We start from the raw sequence: 16,540 nt of genomic DNA, 5'->3' as shown, positions 1-16,540 counted from the left end.
TCATATAATAGCTCATTGGAATTATTTTCCAGAGACAGTTCTGTATATATTTAAGTATGTATCAGAATAACTGCAGTTTTAAATCAAGAGTCAAGTAGCTACTTTGTATGCTGTGCTTATCTTAAACAGAGTTTGATTTAAAACATTTATCTTCCCCAGTATCATCTCCCATGTCAAAGCACATTTAAATCCTGCTCTCTTCCTAATATCACTGGTCTCTAAAATGGTATCTGAGTACAAAAAAGTTTGATGATTGCTCTGTTGTTTGACCACTTTGTAAGTATTAGCTGCTCTGTCATTATTTTGAGTATCACTGAAGCTGAGAAGGAGAAGCCTCAGCAAAGTAAACTTTTAAAAATTAAAGACAAGGTCAGACTCCAGGGTTAGCAACACGAGGAGACAGCAATTTAAGATGGGTCCAATTATGCAAAATCATGTGTTGAGTTACAGCCTCGAGTCTCCACTGGGACCTGGGAGGTTGCCTGGGTAAAAATATCAGAGGAATTTCAGGGGGATTTCTCCTTTGTTTCTCCCTTTATCTTGAGAGAGAACAATGCAATCTGGAATAACAGCTTTCCTTCTGAGGTTAGGAACTGCAAAGGAAAACTCTTCTCCCAGGAATGTTCAGTGAGTGCATTTCAGTGAGGGCAGCAAACCCAGCACGAGGCTTGGCAGACATTTGGCACCTTGTTGCATTTTACTGGTTTGCACAGGCAGAACATTGAGACAGCACCTCTGAATCCAGAAATAAATCAGTTGAGGCACATCAAGTGACCTACTAAAGCAGAGCAGATTTTACTGTTTGTGTTATTAATATTTAACCCAAGCACCATCACAGCTAGGTGTTTCTTTAGAAGATCTTAAAAGAGGATCTTAACTTTCCCCTTATTTTTAATTTATTTTTTCCTTCCAATAATTGGAAAGCACAAGCACGCAGTGATGCCAAGTGGTGACTCCCAGAAAGGCTGGGAATGAAATGATCAGACTTGGTTTATTTGGATGGTTTATGTGGAAGTTTGGATGGTTATTATTTTGCCAAAAAACGTCTTTTTTCTGGGTGAAAGAACATTGTGTGCTATGCTTTTAAAGAACTTATCCCCAAGCAAAACACTGTAGAGAGATGTTGGAGTCTTCCTGCTTCAGAAAACATCAAAACTTAGCACCATTGCATTTTCTCCAGTGCTCTGTGAATCTGAGGTGTATGGTTTCATAATTTTGATCATTTGTATGAAAGCATCCTTAATAAGAGAAACAGAGAGATTATGTTAAATAAAAGCAGAAACACAGTTCTGAATATGTTTAAACAAGTTTTTGCATTGATAAACAAAACTACTGGGTATTTTTTTCAATCACTCAGACACAAGTACTTACTGAAGAATTTATACAGTGCTCAGGGCAAGTTACAGCTGGATCCTCTTAAAAACCTCAGTCTTTTCTAACAAATGACTCATAAAACTAGTGTAGCTCTGAAGTTTTTCAGAAAATATATGTAATTAAAAGGGATTTTTGCCATTTGAACAAATAGTAAATTATTGTAAATATCTTAAGGATGAGATTAAAAAGATGTGTTGCTTTTGCAGAGCATTTCTCTTTCAAAAAAGCCAGAAACTGGGTTTCAAAACTGGCAGATTTGCTACAGGGATTGTTTTTGACAGCGATGCTTCCTACCAAGCAGGGTTGAGGCACCTGGGAGGAAAGTCTTGTCCATCTGTGTAATCAATCAGCTGAGTGCCTGGCAATTTGCTGTCCAGTTAATTCTGCAAGAGTTCTGCTGCACCAAACCCTTACCTTTCCTTATGCAAGGAAAATGTGTTTGTAAATATTGCTTTGAATTTGTGAAAATTCCTTTGAATCTTTGACAAAGGAAGTAAATTCAAACCCTGACTCCTTGTGTCTCCCTCTGGGATCTTCTCTCACCTTTGGATGTTGTTTAGCCTCCGTCTTCTCTGCCTTCCACAGCTTGCAGGTGGATTCTGGTTTAAGCTGTTCCTACATCAGCAGCTTTTCCTTCCCCTTCAGGATCTGCCACATCAAAAGCCCTTCCCCCTGCTCCCTGTGCCTGTGTGGACTCAGTCTGGTGAGGAATTGGGGAAAGCTGCCACTGGGAAGACAAGAATACAGCTCTAGACAGCAGAAAAGGTTGAATTTTAGGATCTCTCTTCTTCATGTCTACTGTAGGAGAGACAGTTTGTGCAATAAGACCCTTAGAAAGTCTAACCAAGAGAGCTGGATAATTTCTTCATGACCAAAGCACTCAGGGGAAAGAAATTCCCAGTCAGATTTAAAAATATCTGGTGACTCACTGGGATGGGATGTCTACCATTGAATAATTTAGGCTGGAAGGGACCTCAGACTGGATCACCTAGTCCAGCTTCCCATACCCTCAGGCAACATCACCTTTCCAGGAAATCTATGCTAATTAAATAGTTTCTTCACAGGAACATAACCACCTCTCATGGTTTTTTAATCTCAAAATGCAGAATTGTACTGTGTAACATCTTTTAAGATATAAAAACAAACAAACTGAAAACACAAAATCCATTATACTTTTACAATGACCTATTTATGTTAACAGGACTATGTTTGTCAAGAATGGGAATGGAATTAGGTCATCTTCTAGTCAGATAACAATAATAACAATAACAATAATAATAATAATAATAATAACAACTTTGCAGAACTTCCCAGAGATATGTAGAAGCAGGTATTGTCTCTATGCTGAGGTTAGAAGTGGCTACTACTTCCAGAAATCTAAGAGCAAATTTTAATAGAAGCTAATATGGACTCTTAAAAGAGGTAATATTGAGCTTTATGCTTTTATTCTGATGAAAAATAATCAAGCAATATTAGCAGCAAAATTATTACTGTAGCAATAAAGACAGCAACGAGTTCATAAAAAATAATACAATCCTGTATGATTCTGTGCTCTTCAAGGTTCAGGTTAGAGAGGGAAACTTGTAAAAAGGACAAAACTTTATCTAAGTATACTGTCAAGTAAAGTTCTCAGTAACAATAAGGGAGAAAAAAAATTAAAGATTTAAAGTCACCTAGGGGCTATAAATAGATTTAGTTGTAGAATCCAACATGGAATATTCAATTTTTTGATTGACCTACTGATAATAGAGAGATAGAAAATATAATCTGGAATTTGGGAAATAATTTCAATGTTGTGAAGTTAGCTTTTAATTGGTTTTTACCCAAGAGTGGGAGGCTGGGCTGGAAGAACTAAAAGCTGTTTGAACACAAGTGAATGAGCAGATTTAGGAGGCAAGCTATATATATATATATTCTAATATATATATATAATATATATATATATATATATATATATATAAAAGGGAATACCATATTCTGGTATTCCCTAAAGCTCTGGATGTAGTGTAAGATAAGCAATGCATTCCTTGGACTGGCAAAAATCATAGACATATAAAATTGATATGGAAATATTCTTATTGAACTCTTATGAACCAATCCCCAAATTTGATGGACAAATGCCTGTTCACGAAGTGTGAATGGCATAGTTAAAGTAGGGAATGTAGATAGATAATGGGGCTAAGGAGGAAAAAATGGGAAATTCTGCAGCAGCAACAGCAGCAAAATGGTGAGTTCAGCACAATCTTCTGGTAAGAATGGGGATGTGCTGCTAGAGACTTGCAATGCAGCCTGGAAAGACCAAGCCATTCTGAGTTGATTTAAACCAAAATAATAAAAAAGTAATTTAAATAATATTGTTAAACAAAGCAGAACATGTTTCAGGCTGCAATAACTCGCTTATGTATAGGCCACACTTTATCTCGTATTTATTATTTAGGTTCTTGTATAGATTTGTTTCTATTTGCATTTATTATGGGCTGGATTATGTTTATATCCTCATTTATGTATAAATTATAATTCCAGTGGATATAAAATCTAGGAATTAATCTTAATGCTACTGAAATAAATTATCCTGGGTAGGCTAGATATATAAGAAAACAATATAAATTCATCTAAATTCAATTATTAAACAAAGGGAATATTGTATTTAATTAGAAAATTGAATCAATTTATTTACATTCATCCTTATCTGTCATAATTTTAGAGATGATAAATCTCTCCCTCTTACACTGTATTGTTATACAAGGACAGAAAGAAGAAAATAATATCTCTTCCATTTTGCAATTTCTGTTTGATTTTTTTCCCATCTGTGGATGAACTAATTACTAATCAGAGCTAGTGGAATAAACTGAGGTAAAAGGAAGGCATTTTTATACAATAGGAAAAGATGGAGTTGTCAAAATGTGGATTTGACTCTGTCTAACTGATACAGATATTTAGCCAGGACTTCAAATAACTTAGTAGCTAAACTTTTTTCAAAGTTAAGAAAAGGAAAAAAAAGATAACTTGTGTGACTATTTCCTAATTTTAAATTTTAAAAAAATACTGCCAATTTAGTAAATGTAACTATTTTTGAAAGAATTTTAAAAAGTCTAACATTTTAAAATTACTTCTGTTACTCATCCCAGTTTATAGCGAGTAAGTAGAAAACAAAACAATGAAAATGACATTTAAAATACCTAATCCAGTATTTAAGGCATTCCTTGAGCATTAGACTCTGGCAAAAATTGGCTCCTTCTGAAATGGACTCTGTCTAACTTGGTTGTGATGGACTAATTCGTTTTTTTCCCTAAGGAAGACTAAGGGCACTTAGGGTTACAGTCATTAAAAAATTGAGGATTTATTTTGATGCTGAAAAATATACACAAAATCTTATTTTCCTGTTCCTTGGAGCTGCTTATGTCAGGAAGAGCTCCTAAGTTTTACACTCTTGGTTTTTGTGAAGCTTATTACCCCAAATGGGTCAGCCTGCAGGTCACTGTAGTAAAAGCCTGTTATATTTGGCTGGGATCTGTAATTGTCAGGAGTCAGTCCAAAATTTGGGGAAGTCATGGATTTTCATCAAGTCTGTATAAATTAACACGGACTAGGTCTGCCACACTTCAGCCAACAATGACCTTTCTTTACATGTATGACCATTCCCTTTCTGAATTTGATTACCAAGATATCTATTTCTTAAGCCCTGCAAAGTACTTTTCTTGGAAAAATACTTTGCCTGTCAATTTTTCAACCAGTTATTATAAGAAGTCATGGTAAATCCTGCAAACCACACTGAGACTAATCCTGGGAGAAAAAGACCTGTGCCCGTGTCAAGAGCACAGGTACCCAGTTTTTCCAAAGAAATGAAATTATAGTTAAGTATTTAAATAATAGATACATATTGGAAAAGGTGCAATAAGTTTAGGGAGTTTCTTTGCATTACATTTCCTGAGAAACTATTGGGCTAATTTCCACACGAATTTATCATTGCATATAAAATTACCCCAGTTAGGAAAATTACTGTTTGATGTATAAAGGAGTGAATTGTTCTTCTGGAAGCAAGATATTATAGGGCTTGGCAGTTGTTATATTAGGCTTTATGGACTGTGAATGTTCTACAGTGTTCTTCTGTACCTCGTGGATTGTTGGTACATCTCCGAATTGATCTTGTAAATGCTGCTCCTGTGGGTGCACTCCGGTTTTGGAACCTTTGTTACAGCAAATGGAATAAAGGGTTTGATAATCAAGTAACATAAATTCACCCTGTAGCATCAAAATCACACCACTTCTATTTCTCTAGATTCAATTTAAAAATATTTAATTGGCACCAAGCTCTTTGTTTGTGGTTATTTAGTTTTCTTACATTCATTGGCATATGTGGAAAAGTGCTTTTGCAATACACTGCAGACTTTTCATTGATGCAAATGAATCTAAGGATGGCATGAGTTGTTGAAGCTGGTATTTTGATTGATTTTGCCAAAATAATGTCTGTGTGCATTACTATTTTATGTATAATTATACAAACACACAAAATAATAATGCAGCTAGACTGTCTTCTCTAAGATGATTCTGTAGTTCCTTTAAAAAATGAGTTATACTGGCCCTTTTAAAATTTAATTTTAATGAAGGGAAAGGGGAATGTGAGGAGGATAAAAACCACAGTAGTGATTAGAAGCCTTGGCCAAGCTGTAAGAAATTCAGGTTCTCTGTCCTGTTCTGCATGACTGTATTGGTGTCCAAACCATCTGCTCTCCCAGGAAGAAGCTTTTGCCACTGGCTGTTGTAGTCCTGGCCACAAGGATGCTCCATTTGGTAGCTAAAGCTTTTCCAGTTCTGCAGAAAACATGAAGTGCAGAGCTGGTAAAGGCAGGAGACAGAGTCTCAGCTCTCTAGTGGAGGGATGATCACATTTGATGGCTTCGAGCTGCAAGAGCTGCTGCTGAATGTTCTGTGTTAAAGGCAATGCCACTCATGTTTTGGCACAGTATTAGAGCTGGGCACTGAACCCTCAGCAGAGGTGATGATGGTGCTGGGCTAAAAGCATTGGGGATTTCTCACTGTTGAAAACACAGGTGCATGTGTGACCTGAGGAGTCACACGTGTGTCACACTTCTGTGCCCCACTGCCTGCATTTTATTCTTCTCTTGCTTTTTCCACTTGCATCCTATGGCAGGTGATGGCTTTGGGGATTTGCCACAAGTCATGCAGAAAACTGTAATGAAGAGGGAAAACTGAGTCAAAGCCACCATCTTTCAGGCTGGGGACATAATTAGCAAATCATCCTCTGTTCTGGATGGTCCCCATGAAGAGGATCAGGTTTGTTTTTAAGTTATCCTCTCCATGACAGATCTCAGGGACTCTGCAATGGAGATCTTTAAAAAGCTTAATCAGGACCCACTGGTGTGCCCAAGCAGGTGTTTAGAAATAGGTGTGGTAAGAACCTGCAAGTCCAAAGGGCAGAGAAGCCTGCAGGGACACTGCCAGCTGCCTTGGAGAGGTTACAGCCATGGGGACTTGGAGAAGTGAAGTAAAATTCAAAGGTGCTCTGCAGTCTGACTCACCTGGCTCAAGAGCCATGCTCTCCCAGTGTGATAGTCTTCAAGGATGTGTCACACCTTTTTCCTTTCCCTGCAAAATCTGTCTGTTCATCCATCCATCCAAACAGACTGCGGGGTTTGAGCTTCCACATCTGCTGCTGAGGCAAAGGCACCAATTCCACTCATGTGGATGTTGTAACATAGTTAGTTAAGAAGTATGAAATGCTGAGACAGCTAAGAGCCTGTAAATGTCTCCAAGAAATGGTCTTTAAAGCTCATCTCCTCCTGCCAGCTGAGAGGGATGTGGCAAGAAGTGTAACTTCAGCTCTTAATGTCACAGTACATCCTGTGGGAATAATCAGATGTGAAGAATAAGGCAACACTTATTCTGTTATTTCTCAGCTTTATCGCATTTGACTTAAAAAACTTATGTTCTTAACATTTATTAATCAAAAATTTGATATAATTTAATAATATATGCTATTTCCTTCTGGCACTGGGAGAAGTTATGGACTCTCTCCAATGCAGGGGGGGTTAAGCTCACACCTTTTCAGAGTCACCCAAGAGTGAGTGACCTTATTCATGAATTTCAGAGTAATGATGCTGTTCATTGGTGTTCCAACAAGCATCGAGGTGTCAGCAAGGCTGGGAATCTCATGATATATGTCTGGAACAGCCTGTTCTTACAGTTTTAAGAGGCATGAGCTGGCAAGCATGTATTTGCCTCTGGTGCTTTGTGCTGGAGCAGTCGGGCTCTCCTCAAACCTCTGGGTGCTGCTCCTGGGAAACTCTTCCCTGCAAGGAGCAAAGGTGCAGCACCCAATCGTGCTCTGCTGCATTCCAGGAGTGCTGCCCCAGCCCGAAATAGAAAGCCCTGACAACCAAGGGTGAGAACTTTGTTTTGTAAACCAAAGAAAAGTGTTAGTTACAAAGCAGAAAAGGAGTTATTTAGCAGTAGGTCTATCCTGGAGCATAAAGCAGTTGTACACACAGCTCGTAGAGAGCAGATTATAAATGTGTGTGCTTTAGATCAGCCTCTGTTCTCCACATCAAGAAGTTCAGTGCAAGCCCAAGCAGCACTGACAAAAGCAATATTGCTCTGAAGTTTCTCTGAGTGAAGGGGCCAGAATTTGCCCTCAGTTACCTTTAGCTAAGCATGGCTCCAAATGAAATTCCTGGAGCTGCCTGACCCTCCTTGTATTTGGAAAAGTTCAGTGGGCTCTGGTTTTGATGTGTCCCACAGCTCCCATCTCAGCCTCTGCCTGCAGTGGCTGCACCTTTTGGGTTTTCCTGTGAGTTTGCACTTGGAGAACTTCAGAAGACAAAAAGTTAACGTGATACTAATTTAGGACCACATGCTCGCGCTGCGAAGGCAGGTGAATCAGCCTCTGAACATCCTGTATTTCCTCTGGCAAGTAATGACATTATGCTTCAATCACATCAACCCTTTTTTAACACTGCCCTCAAGGAAGATTTGGAAAAGATAAACATTTCCCGTAACATTTTTTTTCCCCCCCGACTTGCATCAGCTATATATGATTTATCTTTTAATGTGTTAAGGCCAGCTCAGTGCTCCCTGCCCAAGATAATCTCTCATTGACTCCGCTGGGAGATTTTCTCAGGGCAAGAACATTAAACAGAACACTGATTTGATTTTATTTTTAATGTGTTTCTGACAAATTTTTTAATTTTGCCTCTCTTTTTTCATTTTAATTTCTGCCTTGGTGATGCAGTAGAGATAATTTATTGGAATGTATTTTCAACACTATTGTTTCAGCCACACTTTAACACCTGCCATGGATGATAAATATGCCATGCACTGGTATCACATGAAATGTGATTCTTTTTCCTATGCTTTGCTTCTAACTTTATTTTTAGATGGAGGTCTTTGTGCATAGAGGCTGAGTTGAGTAATTTTTTGTTGGCAGCATTGCTGTTATCAATGATTTCTTCTTCATGCACATTGGCACTTAAGATATTTTCTTCAAATCCATCCCTTTTTGCTACAAAGGCACTTTGATAGTGACTTGGTTTAAGAAATTGAAAGCCTACATAAAGCTTGCCTTAATATTGTAGGCTGTGGAAGGTAAAAGTTATTACACTCTTCTCTTTGTACTGTGGAGACAGCCCTAAATTTTATCATGTATTTGCTAACTTTAAATTCTACTCTTGAAAAAACCTTGTATTTAGGATTACCCTTAATAACAAAAAAGAAAACATGTAATTGGCATTACTATTTCAGTATAAAAAAGGTTTAAAAAATGAGGCCCTATATTAAGATACTGTAGAGAAATTAGATTTTAATTGACAATGTTATTTTACTCACCATGGTAGCTGTCATAATTAGAGGCCTTGTTAGAAAATAGTTTTTGTTTACATTTTGTGATTAATTTTTGATTTTTTTTATGCTACATGGTCCATTTAAAGCAGTTCCCCTAGTGATTTTATGGGGCTTTTGAAGCCTTTTTTCCTCATTATGTGTAGCTACTGACATGTAACCAGTTTCAGGATCAAGAGACAGTTTTGCCTGGGGCACAAGTTAAGGAGCACAGCGATCTTGTCCTCTTCAAGTTTTCTCCAGGATGATTAAAACTTGCATCTCCCAGCTTAGGGCAGCTCAGGTGTGAGCTTCACCATCCAGTGATATTTAAGATGAGGAACGGTGTCATTGGTTTTGTTTTACTCTGGGTTAAACACAGAATCAGAGAAGTAAATGCAAAGTGTGGCAAAGTGTTGATGAAACCACGTCACTGGTGCTTCCCTCAGTTTCCTCTGATATTCCTGAAAGAGTTTGGGCAGCAGGAGACACATGGAGAGGTCAGGACGTTTCTGTTTGCCCTGGGGGGGCAGTCACGCTGATTAGAATAATTTTTCAGCATTCAGTGTCAAGCAGCTGAGGTAAGGCGATGTCTCATTGTCCCTGTCTGGTTTTGGTGTCTGAGATCCATCAGGGAGCTGCACACAGGGCTGGGAGATGTCAGCACTGTAGTGCAGTCACTGTTCTGGGTTGGTGTTTGGCACGTGGTGTGGTGGCAGTGAGGTCACTTGGCAGGCCTGTTCCTTCATTCCTTTCAAACCTCAGAGAAGGTTTCAGGGCAGACATTCTCTCCTGCTTTCATAAATGCAGAAGCCTCAGACAAATAAATGCTGAATTCTGGCACCAGAGCTGAGTGTGAATCTCCATCCAGGCTGGCCAGGTTGCAAAGCCCTGCTGTGGGACCAACCCTGCAAGGCTCCAGCATCCAGACTCTCACTTGGGTCCATCTGCTTCCTTTGTGGTTTATTTCTATTTTGATTATCCATCCCCACATCCCATTTGCTTACTAGCAGAAATGATTGCCCTGCCTTGGGAATTCTGGGGCCAGGTGCAGCTTGTGAAGAAAATCCAGGAATAGCAAGGTGGGCCAATCCTTGGGATCCTCACCCATCTTGCAGGTGGCATTGTCTGACACAGGATGAGACCTTACTAGTAGAAATAAGTTAACACAGCAGAAATAGATTAATATCTACTGGCTTCAAGCTCCAAACAAGAATTTTGTCCCTGAGTTGATGGGTTTCCAGGCCCCTCAGGCAAGAGTGTGTTTTTCCACAATTTGGTACCTTCTTGTGTGTGACTTATCTACAAAGTGGTCTATTTCTGACCTGCTTAGTAGAATTTATTCTCCCTTCTTTGTGTCAGCTCTAAGTATACCCAATACATATAAACACAGCCAATGCAAAGTGGCAGAAGGTATTAAAATCATGCTTAAAATTGCTGCCACCATGTTTACTTCATTCACAGCTGCTCCCAGGAAGGAGGTGGTTTCTAGAAACATTTCTGTGCTTGTACTCATTGCAATGCAGACTGAATGCTTCTCTGCATAAACAATTAATCTGACTTCTTTGCATCAGGCACCCTTTTGATAAATACTGCTGTTGCCACTTGTTTGCACAAGGTGAAGACCTATCGCTTAAAAACATTTACTTGATATATTTACATATAATTCTGCATTCTCTCAAGACCTGTTGGCAACATTAAGTTATTCTACAATGTCAGCTGTTACAAGGTTGTGAGTCTCTTGTCTCCTCAGTGTTGCATAGAAACAAAGCACTTGCAGACACTTTGCCATTTGGCTGTAATGTTGCTTTCCATTTAACAAAAAAAGCAATTCTTGGACGTCATGTGAGCATCAGTATCAGATTTCTGAGCGATTAGACCCGTGGTACAGATAGATCTAAAACTGTAGCTGGTGCTGGTGTGTATTAAAACTTTAGTAAGGTCTTTGATGTTCTACCTGAGTGCTTGCAAACTGTTGTCACCTTAGTCTGTCAGCATTTTTGATGTTCCAAAATGTGAAAATGATAACCACGTGTCGTTGGCAGCCTGTTGCTGCTCAGTGCTAAAAGCCAGTGGTGGCAGGAGCGATGTGACCAGCCACACTGCTGTCCTGCAGACACATTACCTGAGCTGTGCACGAGGATTTCTCCTGCCAGCCATTAAAATAATTAATCAGCAAAATGCCACGTTAATGAGGACTTCAGAGATGCCTAGATGGGTCCATGAAAATGATCCTTTATCCACGAGGCCAGATTCTGTTCTCCAAAGAAATTCTGTTGGCTTCAGTCGTGTTACTCTTAACAACAGTGTGTGAATTCAATCACAAGCAGATCTGTAAAACTGAGGGAAAGTATAATGTGAATGAATGATTCTTAGAATTGTTAGATTAATCTGAGGGAGGGGAAAAAATGTGGAAATTGCAGTTAGTAAGAAGTAACTTATATAGGGAGGTGTTTGCAACTAAATCATCTGTCACTGAAATGTAAGCAGGCCTGGACGATAGCTGAGGAAAGCAAAACCCTCTAAATGTTGATAGGAAAGTACTTGGAAGCAAAGTGCTTAGTAACAATCAGAAGAGATGACAGATTGTATTATTGCACAACAATAAGTCTTCAAGGTATTAGAGGTATCAATTTACAGAGCTTTCTATGCCATCATTACCTGCCACAGTCTGCCTCTAATCACAGCAATAGAAACCAGGGGAGCTCCATGGGTGTTTGTGACTTTCTCTGAATATTTATGAAGGTTATAAATGAAATCAGAATCTTGCTCTCTGTTCTTAGCCCATCTGTATAACCATGAAGGCCAAATGAAGCTTTTAGTCATTATACTTAATTGGATGAATGGCCTTCAAAGCTGTCAATAAGTGGTGTGTTCACAGTAAGGTAATTAATAACACTATTTCCTTTTGGAAGACATATCATTAGCCATTATTTCTCGAGATACAACACTGATGTCTTTATTCAAGGAGGTAATTGGAGGTTACCCACCAATTCCCCACCAGTGACATCATCTTTGCAAACCGAATCTCACAATCTGTCACTTCTGAATTCATAATTAGGATATTTTCCTAATGGCAAGTGAATGTTATTGAAAGAAATACCTACTTTGTCGTTACAGGAATAAGCACAGCCGTCCTGAAGAGTGAGGGACTTGTAACACAAATAAGGCCTGTGAGTTGTTAGACTGAACATCTGGGGCCTTCAGAATGGCTGTGTTGGAGGAACCAGCAAAAGCCAGAAAGGCAAACCATCAGCTCTGCCACAACCAGTGTGTCACCAACAACTGAGGTGGTAAACTTGAATAGACATGCTGCAAATATTCTCTGCTGCAGAATTTATTTGGTAATTCCGAGTATTTTTATAATAACAGATAAAGAAGTTCTGTTAGATTGTCCCTGCTCAGAAAAGATATAATATACCACACAGAATGAATGTCCCTTTCAACCTCTTAATTAGCTAATATCCTATGCAGCGTAGCTGATTCCTGACCCTATCCTGAGAGGTCAGAAACATGGATAGCAATGCATTTTGGTGCCATTTATTTGTTCATCCTATTTTAAAGTGCACATGTACAAACAGCAAGAATCCTCCACCCTGAGGTGAACAGTCCTTGCTGGTGTTGTGGAGCTGTACAGGTAAGTTACATCTATTTCTGTCAGTGTGAAATCCTGAAGTACAGACATAGTTTTCAGCTGTTTCAGAGAATTATTTTTCTTCTTGCACCAGCCACGTGGGTTCTTCAGTAGCTTGGGAATTTTGTGAAGGTATAAGCGACAGCGTGGTTTAAGCACTGACTTTGATCTGCAGACTTCAAACAAATACACTCTGCAAGTGTTTGTCACAGACCCAAAATTCTAACAGGAGCTGGAGCCCATTCTGCATGCAGACCCAGGGAGGCTGATTCTGGTTTTACACCCACATCTTACCAAGAGCAGGAACACATTTAATGTGATTTCTGCTTCCTGATCCCTGCTCCTTGTTTAACCTCGTGTCACCTGTCACATGCACTGTGTCCCCTGTCCTTGGCTCGTGTTTTGGAAGTGAGCTGGCCTTCAGCTGACCCTGGGTCTCCTCGTGTGCTCCAAAGAATTCACAAAGCAGGTGAAGGATCTCAAAAGACTTCACAAAGAGGGCTAGCAGTAACATGGGAAATCACCAAACAGCTCTGGAACACATCATCTGGGCAGGTCCAGAGCAAAAACAGTGTTGATTGACTTGGTATTCTGGACCCAGGATGGGAAGATTACTCCTTATTTTACCTGCATTGCTTTGCAACACTAACAAGAGTTGTCAGGAGACTGTGGTGTAGTGGAAACGCTCTGGAATTTCTTTCTTGGTGGTTTAAAGATACGGTGCTAAGCAGTTTCTTCTGGTAAAATATTTTAAGTGGTGACATAATTTCCTTCAAATAACTATCATTTTCAAACCTAATAAAAGTGAGAGCTTTATGGCCTGTGTTAACTCAAACAGCCCTTTGGAGAATGTCTGACATTTTATGAATATTTATTGTCTTGCTTTCCTACCTGCTTTTAAATAATGAAAAACCTAACACCTGGAAACATGGAACTGTGTTGAGAAGGAAGAGCTAACACTTTGCATTGCCTGGAATATCAGGCACCAGAATTTGTCATTTGTAAACAATATTATTCTTACAGGGCTCGCAGATATTGGGAAATCTTTATCTCAAAGCTGCTGCAGGAAATGTTCAGGATTCAGTGGGTGGGTGCCCTCTGACTAATGACATACTGGAAAAATTTACCTCCTATGCTGGAAATTTTGGTCTTGAAAAGCCATAGGAGCATGGTTGCAAATGGCTCTTGCAGAAGTACAGTGTGAAAGATTGCATAAAACTCTCTCATGGGAATGAAGTGGTATTTCAAATATAATACAATAAAAATTGAGTTCAGTGTCTGATCTCCTTTACGTAGCTGACTATATTTGCTATCTGACTTGTTATGTGGAAAAGATGACACTTTTCTTTCCCCCAACAATCTCATCTCTCTTTAATATTTTTTTTTTTTTTTCCTTGCAAACAGCCCAGTGGAGTATTTACCTATTCAAAAACCTAGGGAGAATTTAAAGAGCAGCATTTAAAATATAACTTCTCAATTTATTAAGCAGAAGGAAGGTGTATTTTTAATGCTAATTCATCAAATGTATGATAAATTGTAATGCAAACTTGCAGAACAATTAAGACATAATTATTGAGAAGTGAAAGTCTGGCAATAAAACTTCTTTGAATTTTGCATTTTAAATACACAGTGTTGAATCTCAGAAATCTTTCTTTGGTAGAAATACTTGTGTGATGAAAGACAGTTCAATAAATGTCCCTTTATCCAAATGCATTTCCCAGATGATAGGGAAGATAAAATGATCAAGCCAGCCCAGAAGTGTTTTATTTGCAGGAATAAAGTGTCTATTGAATGAGGGTGGGTTTGCAGAGCTGTACTGAGAGGGGCTGCAGTCAGAGCTGACTGGGGGAGGTGGAACCTGGGGCCAAAGCACCCACAGCTCCTCTGGGTTCAGGTGGGAGTGGAAAATGTTCCTTTTGGTTGTGTTCCTGGAGGCACAGCCCATCACTGTAGGATTTGCTCTCCTATTTCTGCTCATGGATCACAGACAGAAGGAAGGACCGAGGCCCTCATGAGCCTTTACCTCCTGAAGCAGCAGGATCACAGTGGAAGCTCTTCAGGATTCCTGAAGCTTGTCCTGGGGCAGTAGATCACTGCCATGATGCACTGTTGGGTTTTTCTGGCATGAAGCAATTCCTGATAAAGAACCTCAAAAACTGTCTCTAAAATCAAGGTACAGTAGAGCACAACAAAACCTTTTACTTGTCAGAGAGTCTGTACAAGACTAAAACTTGGGGACCACGCCCTTCCCTCCAAACCACAAACATCTTCATGGCCAAAGATGCCAAGGTGTGTTTCAGCCCTGCTTCATTCAATTGGTCAGAAAACCTTCCCTGGGCTCTCAGGAGAGGATCTGGGCATTATTGCTCAACAGCACAACTGAAAACGCTGGCCCCAGGCACTGAAGTGAAGCAACTGGATGTTGTTTTGCACAAGCCCAGCCTGTGCTTGCAGATGGCTTTGTGCAACAGTAGCTGTCCCAGGACGATAGGCATGATTTGTGTCTTATATGCCTATAAACCTATCAGTAGAAGGAGTTATTAATGATCACAGCCCATCATTATCAGCAATCTGCTGGATGCTCAATCCATTGATTGCATTCAAGAGCCCCTTGGAAAGGTGTAAAGCAGGAGCACAGTCACTGTTGCGTAATGAAACCATTATGTAATGAACGTGCAATTATGTAATGCATAAATAGCGTTAAATGTTGCCAAATGTGAACTGTAGGAATCACTAGAGGGCAGGTTATAATCCCTGCTGGGTCCTGTGGCACTGGGAGGCAACAGCTCCCAGCAGCAGGTGGGGACAAACCCGAGGGACAAACGCTCATCCCTTGCCAATACAACCAGCAGAGAGCAGGGGCATGGACACACAGCCCCAGGACAGACAGACAGACAGGTGGAGGCTGCATCCTTCTCTTGAAACAAAGGGGACCACTCTGGCTTTTAGCAGAAATCTTTTTTATTGCTGTTTCTGGAAGTGTAAGAATGTGGGTTTTTATCTGGTTTCCAATTTATGGCAGAATCAAAGCTCCAATCCATTAATAGGAGCATTTGTGATACTGTTGCTGATTGTATGCCACAATGTTTACAGGATCAAGGCATTTATGATTATTTTATAACCTTACTGGCATTTAAATATGTACCATATCTCCTCCTTTTTGGTTTGTTTTTTCTTTATTCCTTCAGAGTTTATGTAAACATATATATTAGTGTAATTTTTTCCCAGTAGCAGTTTAAAAGAATTTATGTTTTAAGCTCACTTGAAGCCACTTTTAGACTTGGTTTTGGTGTTGTCATAATGCCATAAAGCCAGTCCACAGCCAGAACAACCATGGGGGGACTTGCTGTGTGCTATTTAACTGAAACAAACCAAAAAAGAGTTGAATGAAGTTTGAGATCAAGACAGTTCTGGTCTTTTCCTCCAAGCTGTGGCATAATGATAAAATCAGTAATGTTTCAATTCTTTGGATTTTTAAAGTAGAGAGAGACTAAATATAGACATGGAGGCCTCTCCCTCAACCTGCTGACCCTGAACCAAGTGACTGCAGGTTACACCGACAAGAGCCCCATTGTCCTTTTCATTAATCAAACCCACTGAGCCAGGTAAATCTTTAAACAAGATGAATGGGCAGCATTTTTAGAAAGTAAAATAATTCACTAGGCTTTGGATGTGTTTCTCTTTAATTAATTTGATGAG

Source organism: Poecile atricapillus, chromosome 6 (genome assembly GCF_030490865.1).
Source record: "Poecile atricapillus isolate bPoeAtr1 chromosome 6, bPoeAtr1.hap1, whole genome shotgun sequence".
Lineage (NCBI taxonomy): Eukaryota > Metazoa > Chordata > Aves > Passeriformes > Paridae > Poecile > Poecile atricapillus.
This window is presented reverse-complemented; position numbering follows the sequence as displayed.